Genomic DNA, 24,367 nt, shown 5'->3' on the forward strand with positions numbered 1-24,367 from the left:
GCATTTTAATAATGATACCTTCAGGATGGGCATGGTGGTTCACACTTGTAATCCTAGCACTTCAGGAGGCCAAAGTAATAGGATCACTTGAGCCTGGGAGTTAGAGATCAGCCTGGGCAATATAGTGAGACTGTGTCTCTACAAAAACATTTTTTTTAAATTATACTTTCACAATACTCCATCTAATTCCAGGGATCCATTTCTAGAAATGAAAAGATAACAACACATCATTACTAATGGCATAAGACTGAGACTTTTCCTAGTTAACATTAACACAGGTTTCTAAATGTGAAACATTTCACTGCCACATTTTAAAATCCCAAATGAAGATGTTAAAGGTTTTCTACTTTGAACTTCTAAAAAAGCCCTAGTAAAAATTCATACCAAGAAGGTAATAAATAGCAGAATTTATCTAGTTTTACTGTGCATATTTATCTGCAAAGAGAGTAAGATTCAAAATGAGATTTTAACTTTACGTCATAACTCTATCTTCAATTCTGTATTCCCTAGAAGGCAATACCAAGTATACATATGGTTGTGGAGGCCTTTTACATTCACACACACACACACACACACACACACACACACAGAAAATAAGAGTTGCATGTATAATGTCTACATATAAAATCAGAATACTCAAGTTGTAAAGACTTAAAATCATCTAAACCAACCCCTTATTTGATAGATAAGGACACAGATAACCCAAGAAGGAAGTGAAAGCCCCAAGGTCTCTGAGCAGCACAGAGCCAAGGACGAAAGCCCTGGACGGTCCTCCAGGCAGTCTCTTTTCCTCCCAACACTCTGCCTCTCCTCTACCAACCTTCAACCACCGCCGAACTCCCAAATCAGGTCCTCTGAGCTAAAGGTTGAGGGTACAAGCTAAACTATGAATGAAAAAAAAAAAAAAAAAAAAAGTTTAACTTTTTGTTTTCCTTTAATGCTCAAGGTAAGTAATTTTATCACATAAGCCCAGTCCCCCAGCAAAGCAGAACCCAAAAGACATAAGATATTCACAAACGGCCAGGCACGGTGGTTCATGCCTATAATCCCAGCACTTTGGGAGGCCAAGGCGGGTGGATCACGAAGTCAGGAGTTCAAGACCAGCCTGGCCAAGATGGAGAAACCCCATCTCTACTAAAAATACAAAAATTAGCTGGGTGTAGTGGCGAGCTCCGCTCCTGTATCCCAGCTACTCGGGAGGCTGAGGCAGAGAATTGCTTGAATCCAGGAGGCAGAGGCTGCAGTGAGCCAAGATTATGCCACTGCACTCCAGCCTGGGTGACAGAGCGAGACTCAGTCTCAAAAAAAAAAAAAGAAAAAAGATATTCATAAACAAAAATTCACAGTGTTCTGCAGGTGGGAAAAAAAAAAAACAAGAAAAAAATAAAATCCACAGTGTGGGACAGTTCATGGGAGCTAGGCCTATACAATAATGCTCCCAAATATGTAAATGAAAGAAAAAAGTGAAACATTCACTGTGAAAGACACTGTACATGATCCAACCCAGTATCTATTCTCTGCTTCTTACTATCAAAACCCCGATTGTATTCAGGGCAGTCAAACAGCCTTGTTTCCCAGCCTTTCTTGCAACGAGACACTTATCTCCCAGGATGATCAGGGCAATGTGTAGGGAGGGACACTCAGAAAAGTTCCTTTGGTCATTGGAGGAGGAGAATAGTCTTAGCTAGCTCTTAGCCTTCTGCCTACTCACCCCCTTCTTCCTCCCACTGCATGAAACAGTGACGTGACGGCAGAAGCGATGCCTTTAAGATTAAGTAACGCACTGAAGAGGGCTGGGAATACACACTGCGGCAATCTGGATTCCCTGAGGACATGAAGCCCGCCCTTATCTGCCTACCTAACTTACCATCACAACTACATTATTCCAGAACTGTTACTAGCAGCCCACTACAATTCCTAACTGATCTGCCCAGTAAGCAATTACATGCTAAATACATTCACATACATTTCATATAAAATAACCTCAAAACAAATTATAAGTATTTCCTTCCTTTTTCGGTTGAGGAAACCAAGGCAAAGAGATAACAAATCCAATCCGTGACTGAAGCCTATAGTTATTCCACTGTATTTTACTTCTTCAAATGTCACACATCTGAAAAAGTCTATGATTTTTTCTTTTTAAGATAAAGGGTCTCGCTCTGTTGCCCAGGCTGGTCTGAAACTCCTGGCCTCCGCCCAGCACAGTGGCTCACACCTGTAATCCCACCACTTTGGGAGGCTGAGGCAGGTGGATCACCTGAGGTCAGGAGTTCGAGACCAGCCTGACCAACATGGAGAAACCCCTTCTCTACTAAAAATACAAAATTAACCTGGTGTGGTGGCACATGCCTGTAATCCCAGCTACTCAAGAGGCTGAGGCAGGAGAATTGCTTGAATCCAGGAGGCAGAGGCTGCAGTGAACTGAGATCACACCATTGCACTCCAGCCTGGGCAACAAGAGCTAAACTCCATCTCAAAACTCCATCTCAAAAAAAAAAAAAAGAAAAAAAGAAACTCCTGGCCTCGAGTGATTCTCCCACCTCAGCCTCCTGAGTCGCTGAAATTACAGTCATGAGCCACCTGAAAAAGCATACGCATTTCAAAAAATTATCTCAATCATTCTCATATGCCACAAATCCATTCATTGTCTTCTAATTCATTAAAACCCTGCCAACCACGATTGGATTTCAACCTCTGTGGGTAAATTCTTTACCAAGAGTCCTCCTCTGGCTGACTGATAAGAGATCACACCTCCAGAAAAGTTATCAGGTGTGGCCCTACTGGTTCCAGAGTGTCAAATCATAAAAAGCTCAGCCCCTTCTCCATACAGCAACCCACATAATCTTGGTCACAAATGCCGTGCTCTAGTACATACTAGTAGATATGTACTTAACAGTAACTTATTTACAACCTGATTCTTTAATCAAGATAACCTACCAACCACCTCATACCTCATGAGTGCCCTCTTGCTCATCTACCTCCTGTCTCTATGACATTCTGCTTCCACCAGGAAGCTTTCTCTGATAGACTCAACTCTGTGCTTTTCCAAGGCCCTATTCTCCTTTACTTCTAAGGATGCCTAGGCTTTTTATTCATACAGTATCTTCATATCTCCATGTAATGGTCCTATTATTTTTATACAGAATAAAAGAGACATTAAAATGTTAATAACGGAATTCAGTAACTTTTTAAATAAACCTATTAGAAATTTAAAAATGTGGGCAACTTGGCCAGGTGCGGTGGCTCACGCCTGTAATCCCAGCACTTTGAGAGGCTGAGGGGTTGGATCACAAGGTCAGGAATTCAAGACCAGCCTGGCCAAGATTGTGAAACCCCGTCTCTACTAAAAATACAAAAATTAGCCGGGCATGGTGGCGGGCTCCTGTAATCCCAGCTACTCGGGAGGCTGAGGCAGAGAATTGCTTGAACCCGGGAGGCAGAGGTTGTAGTGAGCCGAGATTGCACCTCTGCACTCCAGCCTGGGTGACAGAGCGAGACTCCGTCTCAAAAATCAAAACAAAACAAAAAAAATGTGGGCAACAAATAAATGGATAAAATGTGGTATGTAATATACTATATATGAATACTATTCAGCCATAAAAAAAATTAAAACCACAACTTATCATTCCCAGCATCATGAAGGAGTTTAGGGGACATTACGTTAAGTAAAATAAAGCAGGCACACAAAGACATGTACCACATATTCTCACTCATATGTGGGAGCTAAAAAAGTTAATTTCATAGAAATAGAGCAGAATAGTGGTTACTAGAGTCTAGTGGGGAGGCAGCCAGAGATTGGTTAACAAATACCAAATTACAGGTAGATAAGAGAAATAAGTCTTAGTGTGCATTGGAAGGTGACTGTAATTAACAATTTATTGTAGCTGAGCACAGTGGCTCACACCTGTAATCCCAGCACTTTGGGAGGCCAAAGGCAGGTGGATCAGCTGAGCCCAGGAGTTTAAAACCAGCTTGGGCAACATGGCGAGATACCATCTCAAAATTAAAAAAAAAAAAAAAAAAAAAATTTTTTGGCTGGGCACAGTGGCTCACGCCTGTAATCCCAGTACTTTGGGAGGCTGAGGCAGGCGGATCATGAGGTCTGGGGTTCAAGACCATCCTGGCCAACATGGTGAAACCCTGTGCCTACTAAAAATACAAAAAAGAGCCAGGCATGGTGGCACGCAACTGTAGTCCACTCAGGAGGCTGAGGCAGGAGAAGTGCTTGAACTCCAGCCTGGCAACAGAGCGAGACTCTGTCTCAAAAAAAAAAAAAAAAAAAAAAAAAACACAACTTATGACCGGGCACGGTGGCTCATGCCTGTAATCCCAGCACTTTGGGAGGCCAAGGCGGGTGGATCATTTGAGGTCAGGAGTTCAAGATCAGCCTGGCCAACGTGGTGAAACCCCATCTCTACTAAAAATACAAAAATTAGCCGGGCCTGGTGGTACACACCTGTAATTCCAGCTACTCAGGAGCCTGAGGCAGAAGAATTGCTTGAACTCAGGAGGCGGAGGTTGCAGTAAGCCGAGACTGCATCAATGCACTCCAGCCTGGGCGACAAAGTGAGACTCCGTCTCAAGAAAAGAAAGAAATAAATAAAAACAATGTATTTTGTATTTTCAAATAACTAGAAGAGTGGATTTTGGATGTTCCCAACACAAAGAAGTGATAAATAAGGTGACAGATATGCCCAATTTGATCATTACACATTGTATACATCTATAGAAGTATCACTGTATGCCATAAATATGTCATTTAAAACTAAAAATACATATATACATATATAAAGATGAGAAAATCAACAATATGGTTAAACAGAAAAAAGGCTCTGCATATTAAAAAAGATACACAAATATGAGTTTTACATATTGTTTTAAAAGACTTGAATTCTAGCATTGAAATCTAGTTTTCTGGCTTGAAATAAAGATAATTGCTTTATGAATAGAATATTCCAACAATGAGTGCACTGTCAACTGCCCAGAGTCAATTAAGTGCCTGATAAGAGTAACATTTAGGGGCCAGGCGCGGTGGCTTATGCCTGTAATCCCAGCACTTTGGGAGGCCGAGGCAGGCAGATCACCTGAGGTCAGGAGTTTGAGACCAGCCTGAACAACGTGGAGAAACCCCGTCTCTACCAAAAATACAAAATTAGCTGGCGTGGTGGCACATGCTGGTAATCCCAGCTACTTGGGGGTCCGAGGAAGAGAATCACTTGAACCCAGGAGGCAGAGGTTGTGGTGAGCCAAGATCGTGCCATTGCACTCCAGCCTGGGCAACAAGAGCGAAACTCCGTCTCAAAAAAAAAAAAAATTAGAAGAGTAACATTTAATGCACCATATCCTGTAGCTCAAGAACTGAACTGCTATGCAGTATGTTTCCTTCTCCGCTCCACACAAAAAGAGACACTAGCACATTTCATCACATCTATGACACACCATTATTTTATGACACACCAAGAAAGAAAAAAGCTGCCCATTAGACTATGACTTATCACCACTTTAAGACATCTCAATTTCAAAGATGTTAAGATGTGGGAAAAAAGGTCTTAGAATCTATAAAATACAAGATAAATCAGACACTGTTTACTAACATAAAAACACCATCTTCACACACCACCAATATTCCTTCTTGGCTAAATGTGTATTTACATGGTTTACTGAATAATTCAATCCAGTCTGGTTCAAATATTATTAACACATTGCCAGGCACAGTGGCTGACGCCTGTAATCCCAGCACTTCCGGAGGTCAGGCGTTTGAGACCAGCCTGGCCAACATGGTGAAACTCTCTCTACTAAAACAACAAAATTAGCCAGGTGTGGTGGCCGGCCCCTTGTAATCCCAGCTACTTGAGAGGCTGAGGCAGAAGAATCACTTGAACCCAGGAGGTGGAGGTTATAGCGAGCCAAGATGGCACTGCTGCACTCCAGCCTGGGCGACAAAGACTCCATCACAAAAAAAACAAAAAAAAACAACAAAAAAAAAACGGATATACAAGAAACTGTGCTAGGTTACAATTAAAGCACATCTTAGACTTTATCATAACATGACTTCTCTTCCAATATACATTTGTTAGGAGTAGTAGCTCTCAAACACTGTGGTCTCAGCACGCTTTACACTCTTTGTATTTTTTTTTGAGATGGGGTTTCGCTCTTGCTGCCCACGCTGCAGTGTAATGGCACGATCTCGGCTCACTGCAATCTCTGCCTCCTGGGTTCAAGTAATTCTCCTGCCTCAGCCTCTGGAGTAGCTGGGATTACAGACATGCGCCACCACGACCAGCTAATTTTGTATTTTTAGTAGAGAGGAGGTTTCTCTATGTTGCTCAAGCTGGTCTCAAACTCCCAACTACCTCAGGTGACCTGCCCACTTTGGCCTCCCAAAGTGTTGGGATTACAGGCGTAAGCTACCTCACGCAGCCTACATTCTTAAAAATTAAAGACCTCGGCTGGGCGCGGTGGCTTACGCCTGTAATCCCAGTACTTTGGGAGGCCAAGGCGGCTGGATCACAAGGTCAGGAGTTCAAGACCAGCCCGGCCAACATAGTGAAAACCCATCTCTACTAAAAATAAAAAAACAGCTGGGCAGAGTGGCTCACACCTGTAATCCCAGCACTTCGGGAGGCTGAGGTGGGTGGATCACGAGGTCAGGAGATCGAGACCATCCTGGCTAACACAGTGAAACCCCGTCTCTACTAAAAATACAAAAAATTAGCCGGACATGGTGGCACGCGCCTGTAGTCCCAGCTACTCAGGAGGCTGAGGCAGGAAAATTGCTTAAAGCCAGGAGGCAGGGGTTGCAGTGAGCTGAGATCGTCCCACTGCACTCCAGCCTGGGTGAGAGAGCGAGACTCCGTCTCACGGGGGGGAAAAAAAAAAAAAAAAAAAAAGGGGCCGGGCGTGGTGGCTCACACCTGCAATCCCAGCACTTTGGGAGGCTGAGGCAGGTGGATCACCTGAGGTCAGGAGTTCAAGACCAGCCTGACCAACATGGTGAAACCAAATCTCTATTAAATACAAAAAATTAGCTGGGCGTGGTGGTGCATGCCTGTAGTCCCAGCTACTTGGGAGGCTGAGGCAGGAGAATCGCTTGAACCCAGGAGGCAGAGGTTGCAGCAGTGAGCTGAGATAGTGCCACTGTACTCCAGCCTGGGCAATAAGAGCAAAACCCTGTCTCAAAAAAAAAAAAAAAAAATTAGCCGCACGTGGTGGTGTGTGCCTGTAATCCCAGCTACTGGAGAGGCTGAGGTAGAAGAATTGCCTGAACCCGGGAGGCGGAGGTTGCAGTGAGCTGCGATCACGCCATGGCACTCCAGCCTGGGCAACAGAGTAAGACTCTGTCTTCGGGAAAGAAAAAAAAAAACTGAAGACCTCAAAGAGCTTTTCTATGTGTGTTATTTACCATTTTAGAAACACAAAATATTAATTCATTTAAAAGTAAATCTTATGTATGTAAACATAAATCATCTTTATGGAAAAAAAACTAATTTCCAAAACAAAGAATAACATAGTAAGAACAGTTTTTAATCATTTTGCAACTCTCTTTAATGTCCAGCTTAAGAAAAGAAAGCTGGATTTTCATATGTGCTTCTGTATTGAATCTGGTATGTTTTGAATGTAATCAGAAAAGAGTACTTTAATAGACTTTTCAGATAATTCTGGACATTTTTTGTTGATATAATGCCAAAATTGACAAGTAGTTGTCTTGTAAAGGCTAACTGCAATGTGGAATCTTAAATTACACCAAGGAACTTTTCATATTCTTATATTAAAATCCACTGTTCTACTTTGCTTTTGTTTTTGAGACGGAGTCTAGCTCTGTCACCCAGGCTGGAATGCAGTGGCACAATCTCAGCTCACTGCAACCTCCGCCTCCCAGGTTTAAGCGATTCTACTCCTCAGCCTCCCCAGTAACAGGGATTACAAGCGCCCACCACCACACCCAGCTAATTTTTGTACTTTTAGTAGAGACGGGGTTTCACTGTGTTGGCCAGGCTAGTCTCGAACTCCTGACCACGTGATCCGCCTGCCTTGGCCTCCCAAAGTGCTGGGATTCCAAGTGTGAGCCACCGCGCCCAGCCCACTTTGCTTTTTTTTTTTTTTTTTTTTTTTTTTGGAGATGGAGTCTCGCTCTAGAGATGGGGTTTCACTGTGTTAGCCAGGATGGTCTCAATCTCCTGACCTCATGATCCACCCACCTTGGCCTCCCAAAGTGCTGGGATTACAGGCGTGAGGCACCATGCCTGGCCTACTTCGTATTTTTAATGGATCTTTTAACCAGGCATAATTTTTCTGTCATGCACTGGCCATTTGGAAAATAGTTTTCACTGACTTACACAGATCTTCCAAATGTTGACACCATTTCATCATACATCAAAAATCCTGTCAGAGGAGATCGAGACCATCCTGGCTAACACAGTGAAATCCCGTCTCTACTAAAAATACAAAAAATTAGCCGGGCGTGGTGGCGGGCGCCTGTAGTCTCAGCTACTCGGGAGGCTGAGGCAGGAGAATTGCCTGAACTAGGGAGGCAGACGTTGCAGTGAGCTGAGATCATGCCATTGCACTCCAGCCTGGGCGACAGAGTGAGACTCCGTCTCAAAAAAAAAAAAAAAAAAAATCCTGTCAGAAATGTCTACATCAGAAAACCGCTGGCTAGGCAAAAAAGGCACATAATGATCAATATTACTATGAAACAAGTTCTGACCTCACATTCCCCTTGACAGTATCTTGGGGATCCCTAGGGGGCCCCAGACATCACCTGTGCCAGAACCTCTGTTACTTACCAAAAACCTAAAGAGTAAAATTCTGTTCCTCTTTCACCAAGCACATGCCCACAAAGAAAAACAAAAGCTATACTTATGTGTATATACATTTAAATATAACACTAAACTTCAGGTTTTGCATCTGTAAAATGAGATTTTAACTATCTGGTTTAAGTATCTTTCCTATCATTCTGAATAACTAAGAAAAGGCCACATATTATTTTTATGGAAGGTGTGAGCTGCTGAAGTAGTTCTTAAGTCCTCTTTTGTCACAGAATACAGGTGAAAGGTAAAAATAAACACAAAATAAAGGTCCTTAATGAAGTCCTGAGCAAACTAAGAAGTTGACAGTATCAAATATTAAGGAAAGCCCCTTTTAGAACTTCTAAATTTGTAAGGAGGAACTTGAAACACTTTGCAACTTATAAAACAGGGTACTAAAAAGCTCTACAATTTGGATGAGTTTAAGGTATTCTATTTTACAAATGAAGTAAAGCAAGTTTCAGCTGTTTCTTTCCCCAAAGCACAACCTTAATTTCCTTTTATCTTAAACATCAGGAATCAAACAATCTTAACCATCTGAAAACGGCATTGAATAACCTATAAGGTATTAGCATTTAGGACCATTTAAGAAAACAAACACACGTTACATGTGGAAAAATGAACACTACATAAAAAGGCAAATGACATCCGCACAGAAAAGAATTGAAGTCCCCATCATTGGAGGAAGATTCAACACTTTCCTGCAAGATTTCCATATCGTTTCAATTGCAGGTGCCAAAGTTTAGTCTAAAAATGACCTAAGGACTTGGTGAAAACCCAGTAGTATATAATTTATTTTAATCCATTTAACAGGTGTTTGCTGAGCATCTACTACACAGGCAAAGAAAGCTATAAGGGACAAAAGCTTACGAAACCATAGTTAGCCCCAGATCCACTGTGATAAGGACTTACTCTGATCTCAGCACCTTTAACTGACCTGTGTGGTCCAGATTTTTAACCCACAAAAAGTGGGCCATAACATCTCAAAGCAAAAATGCTGCAAGGATAAACGTGAAATGTATTAGAATGAAAAGTACATTATAGAGCAATGACAAGCCAGGCACAGTCACTCATGCCTGTAATCCCAGCACTTTGTGAGGCCAAGGTGGGCAGATCACTTGAGCTCAGGAGTTTGAGACCACCCTGGACAACATGGTGAAACCCCATCTCTACTAAAATTACAAAAATTATCCAGGCATTATAGCACACGACTGTACTCCTAGCTACTCAGGAGGCTGAGGCAGGAGGATTGCTTGAGCCTGGGAGGTGGAGTTTGCAGTGAGCTGAGAAAGCACCACTGCACTCCAATCTAGGCAACAGAGACAGATCTTGCTTTAAAAACAAAAAAGAACAACAAAAACATGAGCTGAGGCCAGGAGTGGTGGCTCACACCTATAATCTCAGCACTTTGGGAGGCCAAGGCGGGTGGATCACCTGAAGTCAGGAGTTCAAGACCAGCCTGGCCAATATGGTGAAACCCTGTCTCTACTAAAACTACAAAAATTAGCCGGGCATGGTGGTGGGCACCTATAATCCCAGCTACTCAGGAGACTGAGGCAGGAGAATCGCCTGAACCTGGGAGGTAGAGGTTGCAATGAGCCAAGATTATGCCACTGCACTCCAGTCTGGGCGACAGAGCAAGACTCTGTCTTAAAAAAAAAAAAAAAAAAAAAAGAGCTCAAATAAAAATACATACACCAAAAATCATCAAGGTTTTCTCATTTAAAGGAGTAATTTCAACTGCTTAGAAAATTCTGAAGTCGAAAATACATATATAAAAAAATAAAAATTTAAAAAAACAGTCAGGGTGGCTCACCCTGTAATCCCAGCACTCCGGGAGGCCAAGGTAGCCAGATCACTTGAGGTCAGGAGTTCAAAAACAGACAGGACAAGACCCTATTTCTACAAAAAATATATATGTGTATGTGTATATATAGATATATGTATATCTATATATATATGCACCACAAAATAGAGGTGAAAGGTAAAAATAAACATATGTATATATAGAGGTATACATAGAAGCATAAATATATATAAATACATATATAACTTTTAAAAATAAATTTAAGGCTGGGCATGGTGGCTCACGTCTGTAATCCCAGCATTATGGGAGGCTGAGGTGGGCAGATCACGAGGTCAGGAGTTCGAGACCAACATGGTGAAACCCTGTATCTACTAAAAATACAAAAATTTGCTGGGCGTGGTAGTGCATGCCTGAATCCCAGCTACTCAGGAGGCTGAGGCAGGAGAATCACTTGAACCCGAGAGACGAAGGTCATAGTGAGCTGACATTGCGCCACTGCACTCCAGCCTGGGCAACAGAGCGAGACTGTCTCAAAAAAAAAAAAAAAAAAAAAAAAACAGAAAAGAAAAAAGAAAAATATAACTCAGGTAATTAAATACATAAAACTTTGAAAGGAAACAGCATGCTGCCATTCTATCCTGACAAAAGCTTCCATAAATCAGGCACTTTTACAGGACTTATTTTATTCTTAACAGGGTAAATACAATTCTGACACCTCAAGAAAAGATGCAATGCCATCTAATCTATTGTTGTAGAGAGGTATCAGAACACTGATATTAAAATCTACTAAGTCATTTTTATTTTTCTTTACGAATCTTATATTGATAAGCAGGATTAGCAGACATTACTAGGCTGTTGTTTTAATTCTATTCTTCACACAACAAACATGACTACTAGTAAAACCGATGTTAATCACAGTTGAATAGTATCCTCTCAACTTTCATCTCTATTTTTTTCTATCAATAATAACAAAGTTACCAGAGTTTAATCTGAAGCGGTACAGTCAAGCATTAATGAAGTGTACAGTCAAGCATTATTACTTCTTAAGCTACTACTTAAGGCCACAAATGCTATTGCCTAGAGAGAATATGATTATTAATTTCCACACTAAGAGCCCTTATATTTGGAAAGCCACCATTGCTTTGTAATACTAGTATTTGCAGTCCAGGTTTTCTCGAAGTATAAAAACATGCTAAAATCTATGACTCTAATACCTATTAAAATTTAACTTTAAATAATAAGATGCCATCAGAACTTCATCGGAGCTGACAAAACACTTTAAGAATGACATTTAAGAAATACAACTGCCAGAACTGGCAGACTAAAACCATCATGTTTTATCCAATTCATTCAAGTGAGTAATATGCCCAATTTAAAAGCACACAAGTCACAAACTAATTTCTGATTCTATAAAAAATAGAATTTCTAATTCTTATTAAGCAAATAAAAAGATAAATATGTTCATTAAGATAATCCAGTTCAGGCCAGGCGCAGCGGCTCGTGCCTGTAATCCTAGCACTTTGTGAGGCCGAGGCAGGTGGATCACCTGAGGTCAGGAGCTCGAGACCAGCCTGGAGCCTGGCCAACATGGTGAAACCCCGTCTCTACTAGGAAAAAAAAAAAAAAGTTAGCCAGGGGTGGTGGCAGGCGCCTGTAATCCCAGCTACCCGGGAGGCTGAGGCAGGAGAATCGCTTGAACTGGGGAGACGGAGGTTGCAGTGAGCTGAGATCACGTCACTGTACTCCAGCCTGGGCAACAAGTGTGAGGCTCCATATCAAAAAACAAACAAACAACAACAACAAAAAAAACACATAGACTTGAAAACATACAATTTATGGGCCAGGCGTGGTGGCTCACGCCTGTAATCCCAGCATTTTGGGAGGCTGAGGCAGATGGATCACGAGGTCAGGATATCGAGACCATCCTGGCCAACACAGTAAAACCCCGTCTCTACAAAAATACAAAAAAATTAGCCGGGCATGGTGGCAGGCGACTGCAGTCCCAGCTACTCGGAAGGCTGAGGCAGGAGAATGGCGTGAACCCAGGAGGCAGAGCTTGCAGTGAGCAGATCGCGCCACTGTACTCCGGCTTGGGCAACAGAGTGAGACTCCGTCTCAAAACAAAAACAAAAAAAAAAAAAAAAAGAAAAAGAAAACATACAATTTATGAAAATGAAATTACAGTCTTTATGAACCACAAATACAGTTTTTCAGATATATCATGGTTTATGTTATATATAAAACTCTTAACTAAATCTCAAACAAGGGAAAAGTCACATTAATTATTCCAAGAGAAAGAACTGGTTATTAACTACTCTAATGCAAGAGCTCGTGGATAAAAAAGATGAAAGCAAGTGAGTGTTCACAACAGCATGACAAACAACACAGGTATACTCACATATATGGCATTTGATAATCAGAGACAGCACTTTAGCTGCCTTTCTTCACTGCCTAGAGAAATGGGCAGCAATCAAGGCATTCAAAGGTCTACCTCCTTTCCTTCTTCCAACCATAAAACCAACCTAACTCAAAAGAAAGGTATTTTAAATCTTTATAGATAAAAATGAATAGAGTGACAAAATACACCATTTGTTTTTTCTTTATTCATTATCAAGATGGTGGCTATGGAGAACTAAATGAATCAGGTTTGTAAAGTCAACAGATGCTAATAATGTCATATTGTGATGCAAAGATGAGTGCTTTTATCCTCAGTTCCCTTGATAATTGTGTTATCAAACACTTATTGTGTTCAATGTTTTAGTGTGCTTAAGTACACTTCAGAGCAACATTAATATCAGCCACCAAGATAAAAGGCTAAAACTCCTGTCAAAACTACTTATACACATACTGAAAATTCTTTTCCCTCCTGTTTTCATCTATTTGAATATAATTTGTAATAAAAATCCATGGCCAGGCACAATGGTTCACACCTGTAATCCCAGCACTTTGGAAGGCCAAGGCAAGAGGATCGCTTGAACTCAGGAGTTCAAGACCAGCCTGGGCAACATGGCAAAACCCTGTCTCTACAAAAATATACAAAAATTAGCTGGGCATGGTGGCATGTGACTGTAGTTCCAGCTATTCAGGGGGATGAGGCAGGATTGATTTGCACCCAGGAGGTCAAGGCTTCAGTGAGCCATGATGGCACCATTGCACTCCAGCGTGGGCAACAGAGAGAGAGAGACTGCCTCATCCAAAAAAAAAAAAAAATAGGCTGGGCGCGGTGGCTCACGCTTGCAATCCCAGCACTTTGAAAGGCCGAGGCGGGTGGATCACCTGAGGTCAGGGGTTCAAAACCACCCTGACCAATATGGAGAAACCCGTCTCTACTAAAAATACAAAATCAGCTGGGTGTGGTGGCACATGCCTGTAATCCCAGCTACTGGAGAGGCTGAGAGAATTGCTTGAACCCGGGAGGCGGAGGTTGCAGTGAGCCGAGATTATGCCATTGCACTCCAGCCTGGGCGCCAAGAGCAAAACTTCGTCTCAAAAAAAAAAAAAAAAAAAAAAAAAAAAGCCGACCCAAACTGTCCAAGATTCCCCTCACAAGATTATGTACTTGTAGGCTCCCCTAGTTTGATGTTTTTTTTTTTGTTTTTTTTTTTTTTTTTTTAGACAGAGTCTCAGTCTGTCACCAGGCTAGAGTGCAGTGATGTGATCTCGGCTCCCTGCAACCTCCACCTCCTGGGTTCAAGCAATTCTCCTGCCTCAGCCTCCCAAGTAGCTCTGATTACAGGCACCTGCCACCACACTAACTTTTTTATTTTTAGTAGAGATGGGGCTTCACCATGTTGGCCAGGCTGGTCTCGAACTGCTGACCTCAGGTGATCTATCCGCCTTGGCCTCCCAAAGTGCTGTGATTACAGGCATGAACCACCACGCCTGGCCTCTAGTTTGAATTAATGATCTGATCAAGTACAATTCACAGCTGTGAGAACCAAAGGCCATATAAAAGTGACTGCTTTTGTATTTTTACAGACAGGGTCTCACTATGGTGCTCAGGTGGGAGAATGCAGTGACTATTCACAGGCACAGTCATTGTACACTACAGCCTTGGACTCAAGCAATCCTCCTGCTTCAGCCTTCCCAGTAGCTGGGACTACAGGAATGAGCCACTGCAACCAGCGAAAGTGAGCATTTGTTACCCAGTTTCTTTCTTTTGGAATACAATTAAAAGAGTTATGTAGCTCTGGCTGGGCGCGGTGGCTCACGCTTGTAATCCCAGCACTTTGGGAGGCCGAGGCGGGCGGATCACGAGGTCAGGAGATCGAGAACACGGTGAAACCCTGTCTCTACTAAAAATACAAAAAAATTAGCCGGGCGTGGTGGCGGGCACCTGTAGTCCCAGCTACTCGGAGAGGCTGAGGCAGGAGAATGGCGTGAACCCGGGAGGCGGAGCTTGCAGTGAGCCGAGATTGTGCCACTGAACTCCAGCCTGGGCGACAGAGTGAGACTCCGTCTCAAAAAAAAAAAAAAGAGTTATGTAGTTCCAAGATTTGCTGCCAAGGAGAATCACTAATTTATTTACAGGTTTAGATTCAAAGAATAGCAAAAGGGTAGTAAACATCCAGCAGTAAGACCATGAAAACATTATATCCAACTATATTACACTTGGTGATCTCTTCTTGATATGACTCTAACCAATCAACCTTCTACATACAAATGCTACAATGGAAATGCCCAACCAAATTCTGAATTTTTAAATTAATCAACTTATCAGCAACTGTCTATGCAACATAGTCATCAAATTGAAAAGCAAAATCCAGGCTGGGCACAGTGGCTCATGCCTGTAATCCCAGCACTTTGGGAGGCTGAGGCAGGTGGATCATGAGGTCAGGAATTTGAGACCAGCCTGGCCAACATGGTGAAACCCCATCTCTACTAAAGATACAAAAAATTAGCCAGGCGTGGTGGCACGTGCCTGTAATCCCAGCTACTCTGGAGCCTGAGGCAGGAGAATCGCTTGAACCTGGGAGGCGGAGATTGCAGTGAGCCGAGATCGAGCCACTGCACTCTAGCCTGGGCGACAACATGAAACTCCGTCTCAAAAAAAAAAAAAAAAAGAGAAAGAAAAGAAAGAAAGAAAGAAAGAAAAGCAAAATCCAGATCACCAAAGTTATACTGGCACCCTTTGGAAAAAACAACTAAATTTACTTTTTGCTAGGCTAAGTGACAGCCCAATTGCTTCTGAGGTAACACAAACCAGGCACGCACTCTGTATCTAGTTTTCTATTTATATTACCTCAACTAAGATTTTATAATCCAAAAAACCTTGAAAAGTGTACATGATAAAAACTTGATATATGAAAAAAAGTTACCTTCCTAATATGTTTGATACGCATCTTTTTGTTTGTATGTATTTTTAGAAAATGTTTGTTTTTGTATGCAAAAAAATTAATAAAAAAAAAACCTTCCTAATATGTTTGATACGCATCTTTTTGTTTGTATGTTTTAGAAAATGTTTATTGTTTTTGTATGCAAAAAAATTAATAAAAAAAGTTGCCTAATACTAAAAAGAAAATGCATAATTCACAACATTAATAACATGATTTTGTACGTAAGGAGTATCTCCTACCTTCACATATAATGCTTCCCTAAAAATGGTTTAAAAGTTAGAAACCAGGAGATTGAACCAAAGACAAAGATTACATTCTCAATTAATTGATATCCTAAATATGGATCCTCCAAGTGCTACAGACCAGGTGCCTTTTTTGAGTCCACTGACAGACCCGCCAACCATGCCTGTCTTCTAGAGAATGACAAAGTCTTCCAGAGAATGGCAAAGTCCAGCCAAGCCTCTCCCTTCACAAGGGCTACCTACTCCTCCCTGACTTCTCTGCAGGGACAGGTCAGAAGATCAGCAGCAACTATTCACACTGCCTACCTAACGTCCTAGATACCTACAAAGCAGGGAGAGACAAAAAGAATCCTCCTTCCCTCATAAGCATATGGCTGCCATGTGGGGCTTCCCCAGGCTCCTGAGGATTTGAGTTCTACTGGGTACGGGCAGATACCCCCATGAGCACCAGCCTATAAATAACCAGACACCTTCCCCAAGCATCTGGTGAGGTGCAGAGAAGAAATTACAATAACCATAGTACCTGGGCCCCCAAAAGCTTAATTCTTCTCAAATGTGATACCCAACTGAGAACCACTAAAGCAGCAACAGCCTCTCAACAGACTACTGTGTTTTCAAAAGTTTCTACAATGCACTCGAATTACACTTCAGCATAGAAAATAACAAACTGGAATCTTTTTTTTTTTTTGGAGATGGAGTCACAGTCTGTTGCCCAGGCTGTAGTACAATGGCACCATCTCAGCTCATTACAATCTCCACCTCCCGGGTTCAAGCAATTCTCCTGCCTCAGCCTCCCGAGTAGCCGGGACTACAGGCACAAGCCACCAAGCCCGGCTAATTTTTTGTATTTTAGTAGAGACAGGGTTTTACCATGTTGCCCAGGCTGGTTGGTCTCGAACTCCTGAGTTCAAGCAATCTGCCCGCCTCAGCCTCCCAAAGTGCTAGGATTACAGGCATGAGCCACTGTGTCTGGCCAACACACTGGAATTTATATGCTCAGGGCACCATTCCTGTGTCTGAATACCCAAACAGTCTACTCACCAAACATACTATCATTGCTCCAAACTAAAACAGGTACAAGCCAGGTCACCTTTTTGTTAGCCAAACTAAAAGTTGCAGCTGTCAGTACTATTAATTTTTTTTGAGACAGGGTCTCACTCTGTTGTCCAGGCTGGAGTGCCGTGGCATAAGGATGGCTCGCTGCACCCTCAATCTCCTGAGCTCAAGCACTCCTCCCAAAGTGGTGAGATTACAGGCATGAGCCACTGAATCCAGCTTTGATTTTTTTTTAGCAACACACATGTAAATGTCCATAAGATAAATTGTTTATAATTTATCAGAAAGAATGTAACAACAACTATTACAAATCAATGTCTAATTTTCTTATGGCAGTGTCCAATAACCTAACAAATAACTCTAAAGATGCCAAAAAAATTTTTAAGCACCATTTCACTAAAAAATTAACTTAAGGCCAGCGCAGTGGCTCACCCCTGTAATCCCAATACTTTGGGAGGCCAAGGCAGCCAGACTGCTTGAGTCCAGGAGTTAGAGACCAGCCTGGCCAACATGGTGCAACCCTGTCTCTACGAAAAATACAAAAATAAGCCAGGTGTGGTGGCACACGCCTGTAGTCCCAGCTACTCGGGAGGCTGAAGCAGGAGGATTGAGTTAAAAATCCGGAAGTTTGAGGGTGCAGTGAGCTGTGATCACACCACTGTACTCCAGCCTAGGTGACAGTGTGAGACCCGGTATCAAAAAAAAAAAAAAAAAAAAAAAACTTCAAAAAATTCCAGGTCGGGAGCGGTGGCTCACGCCTGTAATCCCAGCACTCTGGGAGGCCGAGGCAGGGGGATCACCTCTCTACTAAAAATAAAAAATTAGCCAGGAGTAGTGGCACATGCCTCTAATCCCAGCTACTCAGGAGGCTGAGGCAGGGGAATCGCTTGAACTGGGAGGCAGAGGTTGCGGTGAGCCAAGATCATGCCATTGCACTCCAGCCTGGGCGACAAGAGTGAAACTCCATCTCTCATACACACACAAAAATTTCAGGAAAGCATGATATCAAAGGATATCCTAACTCTTATAGTCTGTTTCCCATTCTGTCACTGATCTGCTGTTAGTTCCTTTCACCTGAGTTTATTCCATGTGAAAATTGAAGATATTATTCAGACTTCAACAGAGTGCTCCAGAAATATTTATCAACTGCTGTAAACTTCACTAGAAATGCTAAAGAAATGTTAAAAAAAATCTTATCAATACTTTACAAAGAAAATAATACCATCAACGAAAAGTGTGCTTACCTATTCACAAAGATATAGAGTCTTACTAGCAAATATAAAAATAAAATTGTCGTTTGTGACTATGATCCTAAAGTGTAATATTTTTTTTTGTTTGTTTTTTGAGATGGAGTCTTGCTCTGTCCCCCGGGGGTTGGAGTGCAGTGGCACAATCTCGGTTCACTGCAACCTCTGACTCCCAGGTTCAAGCAATTCTCCTGCCTCAGCCTCCCGAGTAGCTGGGATTACAGGTGTGCACCACCACACCCAGATAGTTTTTGTATTTTTAGTAGAGATGGGGTTTCGTCATGTTGGCCAGGTTGGTCTTGAACTCTTGACCTCAGGTGATCTGCCCACCTCAGCCTCCCAAAGTGCCAGGATTACAGACATGAGCCACTATGGCCGGCCACATTCCTAAAGTGGAATTTCAAAGGGCCACAAAACATTTTTTTTAGACAGGGCCTTGCCCTATCAGCAAGGCTGGAGTGTAGTGGCATGATCTTAACTCACCACAACCTCCGCCTCCTGGGCTCAAGTGATCCTTCTGCCTCAGCCCCCAGAGTAGCTGGGATTACAAGTGCATGCCACCATACCTGGCTAATTTTGTATCTGTTTTGGTAGAAAAAGGCTTTTGCCATGTTGCTCAGGCTAACAAAAATATTTCACAATAAAAATTTAATTTACTAATTTCAAATGGGGGTGGAGAAAAAAGAGCAGCTACCAAATCAGCTTTGACCAAATTCAGCTAGAAATCAATGCTTTAGGCCAGGCGCCAGGAGGCAGAGGTTGCAGTGAGTTGAAATCGCACCACTGCACTCTAGCCTGGGCAACAGAGCCAGACTCCGTCTAAAAAAAACAAAAAAACAAACAAACAAAAAACCAGATTGGCCAGGCGTCGTGGCTCACACCTGTAATCCCAGCACTTGGGAGGCAGAGGCAGGCGGATCACCTGAGGTCAAGAGTTCAAGACCAACCTGGCCAACATGGTAAAACCCTGTCTCTAACTAAAAATACAAAAATTAGCCGGGTGTGGTGGCAGGCCCCTGTAATCCCAGGTACTCGGGAGGGTGAGGCAGGAGAATTGCTTGAACTCAGGAGGCAGAGGTTGCCGAGAGCCAGTCTAGGCGACAGAGCGAGACTGACTCTGTCTTTAAAAAAGGAAGATAAAGTGTTTAAATCACTATTCAAGTGAAAGGTATCACAATCATTGTGGTAAGATAAAATTTGTTTTATTGATAACAAAATTAACAAAATTCATATACTATAAAATAAGGTTAATAAAAAAAAATCAGTACTTTAAGAGCATGTAATTTAACACATTTAAAAATACACAAGTGAGGTCGGGCGCTGTGGCTCACGCCTGTAATCCCAGCACTTTGGGAGGCCACGGTGGGCAGATCATGAGGTCAGGAGATCAAGACCATCCTAGCTAACATCGTGAAACCCCGTCACTACTAAAAATACAAAAAATTAGCCAGGCGTGGTGGCGGGCGCCTGTAGTCCCAGCTACTCAGGAGGCTGAGGCAGGAGAATGGCGTGAACCCAGGAGGCAGAGCTTGCAGTGAGCCAAGATCGCGCCACTGCACTCAGCCTGGGCGACAGAGCAAAGACTCAGTCTCAAAAACAAAACAAAACAAAACAAAACACAAGTGTAACAACAGTTGTCACAATTTTATTTGGGTGTGAAGTATGGACCATCATCAGTAAACATTAAACTCAAACTACCTGTTAAACATGGCTGGGCACAGTGGCTTACATCTGTAATCCCAGCACTTTGGGAGGCCGAGGCCAGAGGATCATTTAAGCCCAGGAATTTGAGACCAGCCTGGCCAACAGCGAGACCTCATCTCTACAAAAAAAATAAAATTAGCCAGGCAAGTGGCCAAGGCTGCAGTGAGCTGAGATCACACCATGAACTCTCATCTGGGCAATAGAGTGAAATTCTGTCTCAAAACACACACATGCACGCGTGCTCAAAACACACACACACACACACACACACACACACACGCAAACCCTACCACATGATCTAGCTTAGCCAAGAGGAAAAAAGCGTATGTCCATACAATGTTCATAGCAACTTTACTTGTAATAGCCCAAAACTGGAAATAACCCAAATGCCACCAAGCATTAAGAGGTGAATGCATAAACAAATTGTGGTATATCCATATAACAGAATACTACTCAGCAATAAAAAAAAAGAACTAAATAACATGGGTGAATCTCAGAATTATGAGTGAAATAACCCACACAAAAAGAGTACATACTGAATGATTCCACTTATATATACAATTCTAAAAAATGTAAAATAATCTACAGTGACAGAAATGAGATCAATGGTTGGAGGGGAGGGAGGGAAAGATTACAAAGGGCCACAAGAAACTTTGGGGGAAGATAAATATGTCTCCTCTCTTGATAAGGATAAGCTTCGTGGGTGATATATAAAATTAAAACTTATCAAAAGTATCACTTTAAATATGTACAGTTAACTGTATGTCAATTATACCCCAATAACAAAAAAAAATCCAAGATGCCAAAACTAATTCTACAGCTCCTGTTAGATCTATCTGCTCATAAATATATTTAACCTACCGACTTGCAGTATGCACTCTGAGAATACAAAATTATGCCTAAATTGAGGATCACCATTATCACAAAAAACATCAAAGTTTAAACAATGAGGAAATTAGAATTCATCTTTAATCACTATGCCAGGCTATTTCAGTGCCAAAACGATACCAACTAAAACACAACACAGCAAAACAAGAGCCCGCTGAGTGTAGGGCTCTGAGATTTTTAATTAAATATTTTAATTCAAATGTTTACCTTCTTTGATCTAGAATCCCATTTCGGGAAAACAGAAATAACCCAAAGAAAAGCCTATGCACAAAGATGTTAATTTCAATCTTATTCATCAGAGAAAAATGGCAAAGAATTAAATCAATGGCACAGCCATGGGATGGCATATTACATGAGCTACTTCTTTTTTTTTTTTTTTTTTGAGACTGAGTTTCACTCTTGTTGCCTAGGCTGGAGTACAATGGCGCAATCTCGGCTCACCACAACCTCCACTTCCCAGGTTCAAGTGAATTGATTCTCCTGCCTCAACCTCTCGAGTAGCTGGGATTACAGGCATGTGCCCAGCTAATTTTGTATTTTTTAGTAGAGATGGGGTTTCTTCATGTTAGTCAAGCTGGTCTCAAACTCTTGACCTCAGGTGATCTGCCCACCTCAGCCTCCCAAAGTGCTGGAAGTATAGGCATGAGCCACCGTGCCCAGCCTAGTCATTTTTTTTTTTTTTTTTTTGAGACAAAGTCTCGCTCTGTGGCCCAGGCTGGAGTGCAATGGCGCTATCTCGGCTCACTGCAAGCTCCACCTCCCAGGTTCACACCATTCTCCTGCCTCAGCCTCCTGAGTAGCTGGGACTACAGGCACCCGCCACCACGCCCGGCTAATTTTTTTTTTGTATTTTTAATAGAGATGGGTTTTCACCATGTTAGCCAGGATGGTCTCGATCTCCTGACCTCATGATCTGCCTGCCTCGACCTCCCAAAGTGCTGGGATTACAGGCGTGACCCACCATGCCCGGCCCCTAGTCATTATTTTTAACTGGGAAAAACAGTTGCAAAAATATTAAGCAAAAACAGGGCAGATGCATACAGTATGATCAACAGGTTGAAAACAATACATCCTGGGGAGAGTAAAAAATATAGGAAAAAAGCCATAAGGTTAACATTTAAGGCAAATAGTTCTTAAACAGTGGTCCTGGACCAGGAGCATCATCTGCGAACTTCTTAGACCCCACCCTAGACCCAATGAATTAGAAAACTCCAGGAGTGGGATGCAGTAACCTGTTTTAACAAACTCTCCAGGTGATTATTTGTTTTTTGTTTTTTTGAGATGGAATCTTGCTCTGTCCCCTGGGCTGGAGTGCAGTGGCGCAATCTCAAACTAAAGTTTGAGAACTACTGTTTAAAGAACTAGGATTACAGGTGACTGGTTTTCCTTCTTGTAACCTATGTTTTTCTCAATTATCTTTTTACTTTTGAAATCCAACTAAGTTCTTTTAAGTATTTTACTAATAGGGACACTCTGTAGGTCTACAGGTAAAAAGCTATTACATTGCAAACATTATAACGTAATGTAAGGTCTGGATTACATGCCTAAAACTCCAATGATTCTTGGAACCATCAAATCTGTTAAGACTGAAAAGAATACCAAATTTTAAATATATCTATAAAATGCAGGTCAAGGGGCTAAGAAAATTGCAACACTAGAAAAACCAACAAATCTAGGTTGTTCTAACATACATACACAAATACAGAAGGGACTTTTACGGGTCACATCTGCGAAACATTTTTTCCCAAAAAGCTGAATTTTTAGGCTTGCGTGTAATTTACTAGAACTGCACTGCAGGAATCAGATGTTCTGAAGCTGTGAATGCTTACTCATGTAGGTTCCTGTCTAACCAAAATAAGTACCAGTATGTTATATTTGTCACCAAAATCTAGGCAGGGAAGACAAATTCAGAACACTGAGAGTTGCCAAATCTTTAACTTTTAGCTTGAAGACCATAAAGCTGTGCCAACTTTCATCTCATCATCTCACTAAAACAGAGGCCACAGGAAACAAAGAGGCAAACCACAGTTTCCCAATTGACACTAGAACTAGTTAAAAGATTAGGGAATTGTTTACACTTTGAACACAAAGAGTAACGAAGACTACTAACTTAGGGATAGAATAACTACTAGTTAAGTCAAAGACAAATGGCTACATATTTTAATATTTTAGTTTTGCAATTTTTTTTAAACAGGTGTACAGATCCCCATATACATCCTAGCACACAAAATTCACTTTTTAACCTTTCTATTCCTTGAAAAGTCCACTCTAAGAGTAAATACAAGTTACTCAAAAAGGCACTACACACAGCAATGACCTAACACAGCCTGTCCTTTCCGACTAAAAAAAGTTTTAACTAATTGCATAAGCACCATGACCACCCATACTGAATTTTTCACTACTAAACTCCCAGCACCACGCTGGCACAAAGCACGTACCCAAACATGAGGTTTTTTTTTTTTTTTTTTTTTGAGATAAGAGTCTTGCTCTGTCATCCAGGCTGGAGTGCAGTGGTGTAATTTCGGCTCACCACAACCTCCGCCTCATGGGTTCAAGCGATTCTCGTGACTCAGCCTCCCAAGTAGCTGGGACTACAAGCCCGCGCCATCACGCCTGGATAATTTTTTATACTTTTAGTACAAGTACATATGGGGTTTTGCCATGTTGGCCAGGCTTGTCCCGAACTCCTGACCTCAGGTGATCTGCCCGCCTTGACCTCCCAAAGTGCTGGGATTACAGGCGTGATGCACCATGCCAGCTTTTTTTTTTTTTTTTTTTTTTTTTGAGAGTCTTGCTCTGTTGCCCAGGCATGAGTGCAGTGGCATGATCTTAGCTCACTGGACTCTCAAACTCCTACACTTAGGTGATCCTCCCGCCTCAGCCTCCCAAAATGCTGGGACTACAGGTGTGAGCCACCACACATGGCCACATCTGAGGTTTTGAATTTATTAGAGAAAGCTTCTAAAACCCTAAAGCAGACACCAACGATTCTGTAAAATTAACTCAGGCTGTTAATGAATTTAGTGTAAGACACCGTCCCTTTCTATCACTCTTGATGCTTAAGGGAAGCTGACATTTCTGCCATACTTTGGGATCCCTGCAAATGAGTCAGTTAAGTGCATTTAAAGTGGCATGCCCTGGGCCAGGTGCACTGGGCTCACACCTGTAATTCCAGCACTCTGGGAGGCCAACGCAGGAGGAAGATTTGAGGCCAGGAGTTACGAGGCTAGCCTGGTAACCCAGTCAGACCTCGGTGTCTACAAAAAAATTTAAAAATAAA

General features: G+C 42.1%; 1 protein-coding gene across 5 annotated transcripts in view; it reads right to left on the bottom strand.

Annotated features, from left to right (window-relative positions):
* UBE2H (ubiquitin conjugating enzyme E2 H) overlaps window positions 1–24,367 on the bottom strand; it is a 124,485-nt gene that overhangs the window by 95,790 nt on the left and 4,328 nt on the right. The window contains exons 1-2 of one of the 5 annotated variants that reach the window (XM_063641636.1): window positions 13,013–13,131; window positions 19–202 (exon numbers count right to left, since the gene is read on the bottom strand). The exons of 2 other annotated variants lie outside the window; for them this stretch is intronic. The gene's annotated coding sequence lies outside the window, so the exon portion shown is untranslated. Of the gene's footprint in view, window positions 1–18; window positions 203–820; window positions 880–13,012; window positions 13,132–24,367 lie in introns of those variants that run through there. 2 more of the 5 variants (XM_063641635.1, XM_063641637.1) reach the window with 2 other exon arrangements.

Source organism: Symphalangus syndactylus, chromosome 6, assembly GCF_028878055.3.
Source record: "Symphalangus syndactylus isolate Jambi chromosome 6, NHGRI_mSymSyn1-v2.1_pri, whole genome shotgun sequence".
NCBI classification, from domain to species: Eukaryota; Metazoa; Chordata; class Mammalia; order Primates; family Hylobatidae; genus Symphalangus; species Symphalangus syndactylus.